General features: G+C 49.2%; 1 long non-coding RNA gene across 3 annotated transcripts in view; it reads right to left on the reverse strand.

The window, feature by feature from the left end:
- Positions 1-1146: 1146 nt before the first annotated feature.
- LOC148221452 (uncharacterized) overlaps positions 1147-13564 on the reverse strand; it is a 44631-nt gene continuing 32213 nt past the window's right edge. For 2 of the 3 annotated variants that reach the window (XR_015808048.1, XR_015808049.1), the window contains 2 exons: positions 12804-12975; positions 1147-9848 (listed from right to left, as the gene is read on the reverse strand). This is a non-coding gene — a long non-coding RNA (uncharacterized LOC148221452). The remainder of the gene's footprint in view (positions 9849-12803; positions 12976-13564) is intronic. The other variant, XR_015808050.1, reaches the window with a different exon arrangement.

Genomic DNA, 13564 nt, shown 5'->3' on the forward strand with positions numbered 1-13564 from the left:
ATGAGACTGCTGGAGTGACCCAAGAGCATCTGCAGTGTCACCCCTTCCCGTCCCTGACACAAGCAGGATTGGTTTTGGTGAATTTGTCATCACATCTCTTGAGTTCCTCTGCATTGCAGCACTCATGTTTGAAGGAAACCATGGATTTGGGATAAAAACCAGGAGCCATCTCAGCCTCCCCAGATGTTTCATTAAGGTCTGCACCAAGGAAGGCAAATCTGAAGCTGTTTCAGTGGTGAGGGGGAGGATCCTGTGGAGGAGCAGCCAGCACGAGACCTCCCTGCACCCCGGCACTGCCTGCTCCAGGAGCAGAGGGGAGCAGGGATATGAGCCCTGGGCACTAAGGAACAAGCCCTGCTCACTGTGACACCTCACAACAGTGCCACTCCCCTTTGCCAGGTGGTGACAGCACCTGGTGCTCGTGTGCCAGACCCTGAACTGGGCTGTCCAGGGGCAGGGAGTGTCCCCCAGCAATGTCAGCCCCAGTGCAGAGCCCCATCCTCCACCCGCCCTTATGCCCCTGTACTGCCCCCAAACCCCTCCTCTGGTGGGTCCCAGCCCCCTCAGTGCTCCTGGACTGCCCTGTCCCCTCATCTGCAGTGCAGCCCCTTGCCCCAGGTCCCCAGGAGATGTCCCCTGCCTGTCCTGCCCACCCAGAGCACTGGAGCAGTCCCTGCGGTCTGGATCCTGCTCATCCCATCCCAGCTCTGGCCCCTGCTCTCTGCAGAGCACTGGGCTGCCCTGCAGGGACTGGGGGACACCAGGATGGAGCTGGGGGGCAGTGATGCTCCATCTGCAATGGCAGGCTCTGGAATGCCCTCCACGGGAGGAATTCTGCACTGGAAAGGCACCGAGGGCAAATCCTGGGGCTGTGTGCTGCCCTCAGCTCGGCTGCCTCGCTGCACTGGGGGTGTGTCTGCTACATGAAGGGGGAAGCACTTAAGATAAAGAAATCCACCATTATTAAACATTCCCTTCCACCCTTTACCAAATCACATAATACTGATACTCCCCCTATTTCGCCTGGGGAAAGGCACGGTGGGTTAAAATTAACAGCAATTCTATGTTCATTGCAAGCTCCTAATTAACCAGGCTGGTTAATTATCTGGCTGCTGCTCCAGCCAGATAATTCCCCAATATTTAGCCATTAGTTCTCTCCAATTTGGCCTGCTGCTGCTGCTGCTGCTGGCAAGTGGTGTCTCATAAACAATTATGCTGAATGCCAGCTGTCCCCACAGAGCGCGGCTCGTCAGCCCCGCTCTGCCCGAGCTGGGGAGACAGTTTGACATTTGACATCCCAGTGGGGATAAAGGGGAGGGTCAGCCACAATCCCAGAGAGGACTTTTAATTGCAGCAGCCTGGTGGGCTGAGCCCAGCACAGCCTTTCCCTGACAAGCTGCTGTTCCCTGCTCCAAGGAGATCCATCCAGGTCCCAGACTCTGCTTCAACCAGAGTTGGATCTGCACAGGAGGAGCCTTGAGAGGCTGTGCCCTGGATAGGGACAGGACAGAGTATCAGTATAAAGTTGATATTTTCCTCCTTGGAAAGAAAAAAAAATGAAATGAAAATGCCAAAAGCAGGGTGGCCTTTCCAGCCATCCTGTGTGCAAGAGCCCTGGAGGAGCTGCTGGTTTTTGTCCTGCATGTTGCCTGGAAAGGCTGAGCTGGAACAGAGACTAGACAGAGCAAAAGGAATAAAATCGGTATTTATTGAAAGGATTCACCTTGGGCAGTGCAGGAGTCTGGATGGGGCTACACCCAAATCAAATACAAGATGGATCCTGGTCACGAGTTTTTGTATTTTTATAAGTTTTGGTTCATCTACATCTCGGGGTAAATTATCCAACCACAGCCCCAGGCTATGAAGTCTCAGCCCCGTGCCTTGCCCCCTTTCCCTCGCTGTTTCTGCTTTTTGGGCACCAGTTGTCTTTGATTCTCCAGCTGGAAAGGAATTGCTTTGTCTCTACCCTGTGAAGAGAACTCACTAACACCTAATATGAAATTTCAGACTTACACACTAAGCAGCAGAGATTAGGAAAAATATAAAAGATAAAACCCAAGGCATCATGCAGACCGAAGCAGGACCATCAGAGGGGCATTTCATGGGCAGGAGTTACACCCAAAAGTGTGGGATGTCCCCACTGTGGGATGTCCCCAGTCCACTCCACGGGCACTGGGGCTGAAAGCAGAGTCTGGAACCCCGTGTGTGGGGCTCCCAGTGAGGCAGGACAGGGATGGATGATCCCTGTCCAGGTCCATGACAGCACCACAGACAGGTGGATTTTGCAGCGAGCCTGGGATTTGTCACATGGCCAGCTCAGCCCAGAGTGGGATGCCAAGAAATGCTGGGGTGGGTGGGACCCTCCCCTGTGCCCCCCCTCCCCGGAGCTGCTCCTGGCACTGGGAATGTCCATCAGCTCGGGATGCTGTGCTCAGGCACATTGCCCTGGCCCTGCCTGGGTGTGCAGTTGCAGGTTCTGGATGGGGTGGGCCAAAGAACTGCTTTACTGTTTATTTTAAAGCAAACTTCACTCAAGGGCTGTGTATTACCAGAAGAAACTTTTATAGTTGAAAAGGTTTGATTCACATTAATGCAGAAGAAAGCAGTTGCCAGCTGAAATTCCCTGGAAGAGTCTCATGGGATTTAGAAAAGAAGCAAAGAAATGTGCATGTTAATATAATATTCTTTCAGATTCCCACATAAAGCGTTGCATGTTTTTATGCTTGGTGTGGCAGCTTACTTTTATTTTAAAATAAACAAGTGCAGGTTTAATGGAAGGGCACGTGTTGACAGGCACATTAATTTCTCACCGGAGAAACAGAGGAAAGGCACAGGTAAATTCCTGGGACAGGTGGATTTCCAGATAAAAGCCTAATGATGCTCTGTGCTCAGCTGAGGTGGAATAGTTCAAGCAGTGAAGCACCAATGGGTTCCAGCTGTGGGGACACGGGGGGACACTCAGGAAAAACCAACTCTGCCGGGTGGGGTCTGGCTGGGTCATTTTTCTGGGATTTTAAAGCAAGTTGAAAAGCAGAGGAGCTTTTCTGCTCTATTGGCACTGCTGAAATACTCCCCTGGTGTCCATCCCTGTCCCAGGACATCCTCCCAGCAAACACAAGTCAGGAACACTTTCCCCTCATCATCTCACAATTTAGAGTAGCAGTCACCAGGAAAAGGTGATCAGATTATTTATTGTACCATCTCCATGTGAAAAATCACTTTGGTCAGAAGTCACCTGGGATGGAAAATAAACCCTCCAAAAATTTTTATTTCCAAATCTGTCAGGTTCAGCCTCTGGGTATCAGTGTTGCAAATATTTTTGCTTCTAAATATCTCTTTGGATAGCTGGGCTGGCTGCAGGACAGCTCCACAACCTTGTCCCTTGATAAAAGTTTTGGGGTTTTCAAACTGGGCAGAATCTCCCAAGGGTTCACTGACCATCACTTGGTGCCATGGCCCTGAGGTCCTGCTGGTGGAATTCCTGGGGAACACCTCACCCAAAATGCTGCTCTGGAGCATTAATTTCTGCTAAAGGGTGAATTAATAGAACCCCTAGACAACCTTGTGCCCAATACTTCAACATTTTCACCAGGAGCCATGAGTGCCTGTAGGATTTTGAAAAACAATCCGGAAAAAAAAAGAACAAATAAAAATTTATATTTTTTTTAAACCCTCGGATTGTTTTCTCCCCAACTTTCTGTCAGTGCTGGCCCTCTGACACCCCTTCCCCAGTTCAGGAGCACTCACACAGCTCAGAAGCTGTTCCTTCAGGCAGCAGGAGGATCAAGGAGAAGGAACCTGGAGAAAAGCCTCAGATTCCAAGGGCTCAGGAGCCCAGGGCAGCTGCTGGCAATGAGGAGCAGCACTGCAGTGAACCAGCCACAGGATCTAACTGTGCCCTGTTTGTCTCTGTGAATATTATCTCCTTATTAAAAGAAGGAAAAATAATTAATCAACCAATTAATTAAACTTGCCTTGCTTTTTATTCCAGTCCAGCTTGCAATTTAAAACTGGCCTAGTAGTTAAGATAACAGTAATTAGGAAGGCATCCAGGTGTACTCTGGGATTTCCAGATGAACTTGGTGACTTGGAGAGGGAAAACATTAAACCAGAGACTCTGGCCTGCTCTGTCTGAGCCATTCCATTCTCCTCAGGGCTCAGGCAGATTTAAAGTACCTGGGTCACTGCAGGAGGTGAATAGAGAGGGGCTCACATCTGCTGCCTGCAGAGCAGGAAACTCAGCAGAACGATCCCCAGGTTCCAGGTGTGTCCCTCCATCCCAGGTGAGGGAATTCCTGGGAGATTTGTGCATCACCTGCACCCTCTCTGCTATGACTGAGGTTGAATTTGACCCAGAAAACTTTCCTTCTACACCTTGTCCTTGGTCTGTAGCTGGAAAAATGAAGGACTCCTTTTCCCTGTCCCTCCCTGCCCCCCAACAATTCCACAGTAGATGAGAGCTCCAGCCTTGTGTGGTGATAATGATCCTGTGTCTGTCACAGCTCCACTGTGCTCAGAGCCTCCTCACTGATTAATGTCAAAATAACAATTTCTGGGCTTTTTGCATGCTTGGGAACTTTTCAGCATCACGCTACCATCAGGAGTTATTTTTTTACCCTTATTTTTATGCACCATATTACCGTGACTTTAAAATTTAAATGAAGATGGAGTTAGGACATTGGACATTGCATAATATATTCACTCATCTGCATATTAGAGTTCAGAAAGCAACAAATGGTCATTTATTTTTATTACAGGAGGAGTTGGCAGAACTGCTTTATGCTTCAGGTTCCTGACAGCTCCGTTTTAAAACATTGCTCTGAATCACTTAAAACCTTGCCAGGTCTTGAGTATTTTGTCAGAAACTTTCCGAGTTGAGCTGCTGCTTTAGATGGATGTTTTTATATCCACTTTTTGGGAAACTGACTCTCGAATAGGCCTATAATTTCTCTGGATGCAGTTAAGGGAGATATATTGCTAAGCTGATGTTGAAAAGGTGTTAAAGTAGTTTTTGTTGAGTAGCTCTGATCCCTTCCCCGTTGGGAGCAGCATTGGAAGGCTGGGAGGGCTGGCAGTGTGTGTAGGATATTGTTCATGTGAACAACAGCCAGGTTTAAATGTCCTAAGGACCATAGGAAAGACCAAATCTGATTTATTTTGGAAGTTCATGAAGATGCAACTGCACTGTGGGAAAGCCCAGCTGTGCTGTGGGTGCTGTCACTGGGCTGGGCTGGGGTCTTGTCCCTGTCCCCAAAGGCAGGGAATGGTGTGGGGATGAGGATGGGTATCCTTCCCCCACATCCCATCAGAGGGTGGGACCAGCAGGACCAGGGCAGCAGGGACACTGCTGGGCTGGGACTTTTCAGGGAGGATGAGCGTGGGGCTCTGTCTCCCAAGGACACCCAGGGCAGCAATGCCAGGAGGTTCCACTTGTCCTTCTCCCAAACACCCTTTCCCAGGGATGTTGGAATAGGGACACCATTTTCCAGTCCCTGGTATCACCAGGGCTCTGATCTGGGCAGGAAACAGAGGTTGAAGATGTCCCTGCTCACTGCAGGGAGGTTGGAGCAGATGCCCTTTAAAGGTCCCTTCCAACCCAAACTTTCCCATGGTTCTGTGATTTCTCCTGGAAGCTGCTGGTTCTGAGCTGAAGCTCCATCCCATTCTTCTCCTGCTCTCATCAGGTGACACCTGAGTCTTCCCTGGTGGGGCTGGTGTTGGGCTGGGCCATCACTGCTCTCCCTCCAGTACTGGGAATGAGGAAGGAGAAGCAAACCCAAGCTGGAGGGTGCAGCTGGTGGCTTGTCACTCATTGCTGTCCTGCTGTCACCTTCCAAGATGGGCTGGATCCTTCCAGACCCCCTGAGCTCAAAAGGAAAACATTCCCATGCAATGCCAAGGTGATGGAAGCAGCAGAGGGAGGCTCAAGAGGGGATGGCCTGGCAGGGTTGTGGGGAGTGTGGCAATCACTGGGATCACTGCTGAAAGGTGTGATTTCCTCCTGCCAGGATCTCAGGGAACCAGGAGCTGCTGGCCAGGAAGGGATGGGCGCTGTGCTGGGATGGTGCCAGTCTGGATACCCAGACTCCACTGGGGATGCTCTGCCAGTGTTTCCTGCAGCCACGTACCTTTTTATTTAAAAATGACAAAACCACTAATTAAAATTTTCTGAATTTGGCTCTGGAAAAAAAAATTAAAAATGTATAAGGCCCTGTGTAGTGCGTATGTATATTTTATTGCTGCATAATTGGGATCTTCATTAGTTCCCTGGGTGGTGGAGTGACAGGCTTTTCATGTGCTGCAGACACTAATGCAGGGTGATACGGCTCTGTTTCCCTTTCCATTCCGAGATGCTCCTTCCCAAACACACTCCAGGCTCCCTCAGAAGGGCTCCTGTACATTTTTGGGGAACACTCTGGGCTGCAGCGTCACCGAGAGCCGGGACTCTGATTGTAGCAGGAGCGAGAGCGGGGAAATGTATGGAGATGGAGAAAGTATTAATTATGTTAATCCCAAACCCCAGGGTATAATTGCTGCTGCTCTCAAACAAAATGTTACTTTTAGCGAAATGACTAAAGTGGGAGAAGCACAATCCGGTTTAATTTAGCGCCGGAGCAGCCGAGCGGGGCCGGGCGGGGCTGGGCTCACGGAACGCGGATTTTCCCCTTGCCAGGGCTGACCCAGGAGACAGGAGGAGAGGATGGAGAACACCGACAGCCCCCCCATCTGCAGTCCCAGCCTGTGCCCCCCCTTTCTGCCAGAGCTCAAGACCCCATTCCCCGAGGAACCTGCAGAAGGTTTTCCCTGCAAGCTGCTGGGAGCTCTCAGCCGGGCGGGTTCCCCTTTGCTCCTGGTCCCTCTTGTCTTTCACAGATTGGCCACTGATGATTTCCTTGTTCTGAGGCAAAGAAAAAATCTGTCTTTGTGGCCCAGGTGCACAGACAGTGGTGAAAAATTCACGTCAGCCCCACAGGGATGTTGAATCTTAGACTCACAGAAGGGTTTGGGTGGGAAGGTACATTAAAGCTCATCTTATCCCACTCCTGCCATGGGCAGGGACACCTTCCACTATCCCAGGTTGGGCTCCAAGCCCATCCAACCTGGCCTTGAAGAAACCAGCTTCCTAAGATTGTCCAGCCTGGACTTGGAGCATCAAATCCTTGAGTGCAGCAGCATCTCCCTGCTCACCTAAGCATCTCCAGCTCTTCCTTTTCCCTTCTCACCCGCCTGTCTCACCTCTGGCCCAGGCTCTGATCAGCTCAAATCTCCACAGACCTCAGTTCCCACCTCCAAGCATCAAAATGGGTTTTTCAGCTGGGGAGGCCTGTGTGGCACATTCAGTGTGGGAAGGGGATCGAGAGATGGTCCAGGCAGAGCCAGGGCAGGTGCAGGGCACAGCTCTGCTCCTGTGCCACTGTGCCACCCCTAAGCTGAGGAGCTGCACCCAGCCAAGGCCGACAGGCAGCTGAGAACCCCACAGACAATTCTCTGGGACAGATTTAGTTGCCTCCAAGAGCCACAGATCACTAAATTACCATGCAAGACTCTGACCCTTTATTATTTCAAGTGGTTTGGGTTTGGTGGGTTCTGTGTCCTAACACACCACATGCTTTTCAATTCTTTGTGACAAACTCTTAAAATTAAAGATACAATGGGCTTATGCAAGACAAAGTGTTCTCCTGACCAGCCCTGACTGCTCCAGGATCAAACAGCCTGGCAGGAGGAACTTCTGATGCAACAAACAGAGTGAGGAATGAGGGGCAAAGCCAGGGGACTGCAGACACTGTCAGGGGCTGCTCCTGTCCTCAGAGCATGTGGCAGTGATGCTGGATCAGTCACTCATGGCCAGCTCCTCAGAACATGGAGTTACTGGGAAAAACCCCCTCCATCCCATGGAATATGTTCATGTCACTGCTGAATCAGAGGTGGCACCAGCGTGCATTTTTAAAAGTGCATTTTTTAATTCTAAAAAATTGTTGACAAATACATGTCCCAGTTTTCTAAAAGGCTGATCATATTTTTAGTTCTCTGAACAGAATAAAGATCAGCTTTTCCCTTTGCTGTCAGAACTCCTAATCCACCAGTGTCCACTGCTGCAATTGGTGCTTCTGAGAAACACTCAGCTGAGAATCCCAGCACTGGGGCAGTCACCACACTCTCATCAGGACGTGCTGAGAATGGAAGAAGGGACCTCCCGAGCCAGATCCACCCCCCTCAGCACCTGTCCCTGCCCATGGTCACCGTGGGATACCCAGAAGAAACAGGATGACCCTGAGGAGTCTCCCAGCTTCCAGTGGAGTCTGGCTCCAGGATTTTTTGCTGAACACTCCTCTACATCACTGTGTTTCACACAACATCCTTCTCTTCCACAAAGTGCTTTCCCTGCTTTTGGAACCTGTTTGTCCCTTTGGGCTCCATGACCTGCTCAGCCCCTGTGTTCTGCAGGGTAATTGTGCATTCTCAGGATCTTCCCTTTGCTGGCTTTAAACTCCTTGCCTGATGATTTGAGATGTTCATTGCAGTGGTTTATTTGGGAAAATAGAGAATAACTGCTCTCCACTCACTCCTTCTGTGTCATTCATGATTTTGTAGCTCTTTGTCCACCACAATCTTTCTGTTCCCTGTGCAGCCATCCAAGCCGAGGTGTGAAAGTTATTCCAAAGTTGTTCTCAGTCTTTGCTTACCCTTCCTGCCCATCTCCAAAGCTCCTCTAGTTTGCAGAATTTTTTTGGTGGTAGTTTTAATAAGAATATATGTCAAGAATGTACATAATAACCAAAATATGGTCACTCCATGGAGTTATAGATGCAGAAAGTTGTCTTCTCTTTGCTCCTGTTGTTTCTTTTTTCCCTTTGTGAGCACTTCCAGGAGTTGCATTGATGTTCCCAAGAACTCACCAGAATGAGGAAATCTTTCTACATCTCCATTTTATTTGAGATCACACTTGGCATGGCAGGGCACAATTCCATGTATCATGTGGACTCTTCCCAACCCTCCAGAAAGGGCTGGACACAGCCACAGTGACCAGCAGGGATCTCCCAGTGCTGGGGAATTCATCACTGTGGTGGGACTTGGCTGGGGAAAGGCAAACCAGGAAAAGAGCATGGCAGGATAATGTTGGAATCAGTGAATTCCTGAATTCCACTGCCCAGAGAGGTTCCCTGGCTGGTTCAAACTTGCCTGGCTCCAGCATTACTCTCTTGACACACAGAGGTTTGACTCCTGAAAATGTCCATGGGGAAGGGGCCATTACACCATAAAAGGGCCTTTCTTATTATCTCATGACTGGGAAAACTTTATTTGAAAACTTATTTGGAAATCTAAATACTCAAGGCTACGTCTGTTCTTTCCTCCAGGATGTAGAATTGCTCTGTTGGTCAGTTTTGGATGGGATAACAGCTTGTTCTGCCTTAGCCCTGCTGATTTTGTTCTTTGTTATGGTGTCTCCCAGCTTTCCTTGTAAAAAAACAGAGTTCCCATTTCACAGCTTTCTCTATTTCTCCTTCAACTCCTTTTAATAAATTTGCAAGAAACTCTCAACCTTCTAATTTCTCATGCATAGGTGAAGTGACAGATTTCCCAGTACAGTTAATAGACTGGAATTTCATTTTTTCATTCCTTCGTTGCTCTTTGGAAAATACCATCTGGTCTTGATGAATTTTTATTATTCAATTTTTAATTTCAAGTCTAAAATATAAAACAGTTCCTCATACTTTTCCTTGGTAATGAAAATTCCCCGTGTGGGAACATGACTAAATTCCTCTGTTTATTTAAATTTCCTGCTGTGCCCTTTCACAGTTCTCCCACTGAATCCTGATCTTCCATGAGCACAGAGTTACCTTCTAGTGCTTGAAAAAAAAGAAAGGTTATCATTACTTTTAATGTCTTTAGCAAGTTCTTTCTCAAGCACAATTTTGGCCCTTGTTAATATGGGTTTACATTAACTTGCCAGAGTTATCCTTTGAGTTCGAGTTCCTTCTTTTATGCTGCTTTATAGCCATGGCCATAATGACTTTTGCCCATTTAAAGTTTTCTAATAATGTTCCAGAGCTTCTAATACAGTTTATTTCAAAAGTATCCCAACCACTTTCAATCATTTTACCCTTCCAGCCATTCCCTTTCAATTCCCTTTTAACTAGTCTCCACTCCTTTTTTTTTTTCTTTTTTTTTTTTCCTAGTTTCCCTTTAAACTTTATCAGAGTGTTTCTGCTTTCCCCCCCTCCTCTTGTCGAGTATTGAACTTCAGTCTATTATGGTCACTCTTCTGTGGGGATGGGTTTTGATGGGTTTTGATGGTTTTGATGGTTTTGATGGCTCCCCCTGAACCAGGGCTCCTGCACTGCTCCACACTAAATCCAAAGTCTCTTCTCCTGTTCCCTGCAGTCTGAAAATGGAGTCTCAGCCCCCCAGCCCTTTGTAGCAGTCACTAATCACCACGGGGGGAATCAGAATCTGCTTTTAATTTTGTGTTTTCAGCCCAGAGGGACCAGCTAGCCCTGCTGAGGCCCTGTCTCCGTGGTGGGCTCGTCCCCAGCCACGGGCACACAGGCACCAGGCCTTTTGTCCCCACACAGCCGTGGAATGTCCACCCACGGGAATTGCTGCTCACGGCCACGCTGCGCTCCTCCACCTCGCTGGCCTGCAGCGTCCCCTGGGTGTCTCAGCCCAGCCCTTGCTCTGCTCTTACTCGGGAGCTGCACCCTGCAGTGGGTGAGCCAGCCTGGAGACCCCCCCAGCCGAGAGGAGCCCTCAGCACCTCTAGGTGTCCCCCTGTGCCCCTGGGTGTCCCTGGGTGTCCCCCTGTGTGCCTGGGTGTCCCTGGGTGTTCCTGTCTGTCTGTCTGTCCCTGTCTGACCCTGAGCGTCCTTGTCTGTCCCTGGGTGTCCCTGAGTGTCCCTGTGTGTCCCTGTCTGTCTGTCCCAGTGTGTCCCTGTCTGTCTGTCCCTGAGTGTTCCTGTGTGTCCCTGGCTGTCCCTGTCTGTCCCTGTGTGTCCCCGTGTGTCCCCCTGTGTGTCCCCGTGTGTCCCTGTGTGTCCCCGTGTGTCCCCCTGTGTATCCCTGGGTGTCCCTGTCTGTCTGTCCCTGTGTGTCCCTGTGTGTCCCTGTCTGTCTGTCCCAGTGTGTCCCTGTCTGTCTGTCCCTGAGTGTTCCTGTGTGTCCCTGGCTGTCCCTGTCTGTCCCTGTGTGTCCCCGTGTGTCCCCCTGTGTGTCCCCGTGTGTCCCTGTGTGTCCCCGTGTGTCCCCCTGTGTATCCCTGGGTGTCCCTGTCTGTCTGTCCCTGTCTGTCCCTGTGTGTCCCTGTCTGTCTGTCCCAGTGTGTCCCTGTCTGTCTGTCCCTGTGTGTCCCCGTGTGTCCCCCTGTGTGTCCCCGTGTGTCCCCGTGTGTCCCCGTGTGTCCCCGTGTGTCCCTGTGTGTCTGTCTGTCCCTGTGTGTCCCTGTGTGTCCCTGTGTGTCCCTGTGTGTCCCCGTGTGTCCCTGTGTGTCCCTGTGCAGGAGGCTCAGAGCAGTCCCAGGCTCTGCTCCAGGCCCAGCAATGGCCCCAGAGCCCCGGGCAGGGGCTGAGCCCAGAATTTCTGCCCTGGGCAGAGCCCAGAGGGGCTGTGGGGTCTCCTCTTGGGGTGTTCCAGAGCTGTGTGCACACAGTGCTGTGTCCTGAGCTCTGGGACGGCCCTGCTGGAGCAGGGAGGTGACACCAGAGACACCAGTGACCCACCATGGGCCCTTCCAACACAAACCCTCCTGTGACTTTGTGAAGTGATTCTGTCACTAATTCTGTGATTCTGTGATTGTGATTTTCTGATTCTGTGACTGTGACTCTGTGACTGTGACTGTGATTCTCTCTGCATGTCCCACTCTCTGTCTCTGTGCCAGGTACCAATAAGACCTGTCCAGTCAATACTTTCTGTTAAGAGTTGAATCTACAGTTCAACTCTCTTAATTTTAAAAATCATAAATTCCAACAGCTACATTAAGTATTTGGTGTTGGTTCAGCTATTTTTTTTTGTTTGGTTGGGTTTGGTTTTTTTGTTTGTTTGGTTTTGGGGTTTTTTTTGTTTTTTTTGTTTGTTTGTTTGTTTGTTATTTTTTGTTGCTGTTTTGGTTTATTTTTTGTTTTTTGTTTTTTGTTTTTTTTTAGGATATTCTTAAACACTAAAAGTCTGTTTTGGCCCTGTGGGAACCTCTCATGGGCATGTTCCACCAGTTCCAAACATTTACTCCATTCAGGTCCAGATCCTGATCCCACACACAGTTTTCTCCTATATGTTCCTGGAGATTTCTACTTCACCTGTATAATTTTGGAAATGGTACTGTTGAGATCTTACTACATCCCACCCTCATGAGCAAATCAAGCTGTGTGTAAAACTCCTCTCCTGCTCCTCCTTGGGCCCTTGGTGCTCACTCAGACCATCCCCACTGACTTCACTCAGCACTAGGAGCCACCTTCTGAGTGTGAGAACAGAGCAAAAATCCAAATCTTACTGGAAAACAAAAAATTATTCTGCTTGGGTTGAATTTGTTAAAAACTCTTAGAAAAGAATGTGATGAATCAGAAATAATTCCCCCAACTAAGTGGTGCAGCTTTCTCAAAAGGTTGCTTGAGAATTTGGGTGCCTTGCCAATATTTTTTTACAGCAAAAGAAAATTTAGAAATTGAGCCAAACCACTTAAAAAAATTCTGCAGTGAACTATTTCCAGCAGTTTTCTGAAGATCAGAACCCTAACCAGCTTCACCAGGGAGAACACTCTTCCAGCATCTCTACTTTTTATATTTTTAACAGTAGGAAAGGAAGTTTTGGCTTACCTGTATCAAATTCCCAAGGAGCAGAAGAGATTAACCCTGGAGACCAAGCAGCAGACATGAGTCTGTTCACAGGTGATCTACTCCTGATGCTGGAACCACAGGAGAATCAAATGCAATGGAGGTGATGGAGGAGCAGGATTCCCAGGGAAGTGGAGAATCAGGAAATAATGCCCTTGAAGTGACAAAGCAACAAGATGTAAATGGAATATTTTTATCAGTGACAATGTATATGACATAAATATAATATGACAAAAAATGGTTTTAAACTGCCAAAGGGCAGGGATAGACGGGATATTGGGGAGAAATTCTTCCCTGTGAGGGTGGGGAGGCCCTGACACAGGGTGCCCAGAGAAGCTGTAGGAGTGGAGTCATTTTTTCATCTTCTTGTGGATTTCAGGCAGAGATTCCAGGCCAGAAAATCACCAAACATTGCTGGGTGGGAGAGCAGGAACCTCCCTTAATCTCTGTGAGCCCTGACAGCAACATCTGCCAGTGCAGGGGGGAGGTCTGAGCTGGAGAAGGGATGGAAAATGGGGTACCAAGGGCACGGGAGAGCCCCTGTGCTCTGTGAGGGTGAACTGCATCACTCCAGCTGAGGGCCTGGGCTGGCAGCTCCTCAGCCTCTCCAGAAGCCCAAATGTGGTAATAAAATATCTTTCATTGGAAGAGGTCCTTGGACCCTTGGAACATGCAGGTGGGAAGGCAATTCTCCAGGGCAGTTTTCATCCAGGAGGACCCCTCAGCTTGTTGAGACCCATTGT

The sequence above is a fragment of the Sturnus vulgaris genome, chromosome 22, assembly GCF_052056855.1.
Source record: "Sturnus vulgaris isolate bStuVul1 chromosome 22, bStuVul1.hap1, whole genome shotgun sequence".
Taxonomy (NCBI): Eukaryota; Metazoa; Chordata; class Aves; order Passeriformes; family Sturnidae; genus Sturnus; species Sturnus vulgaris.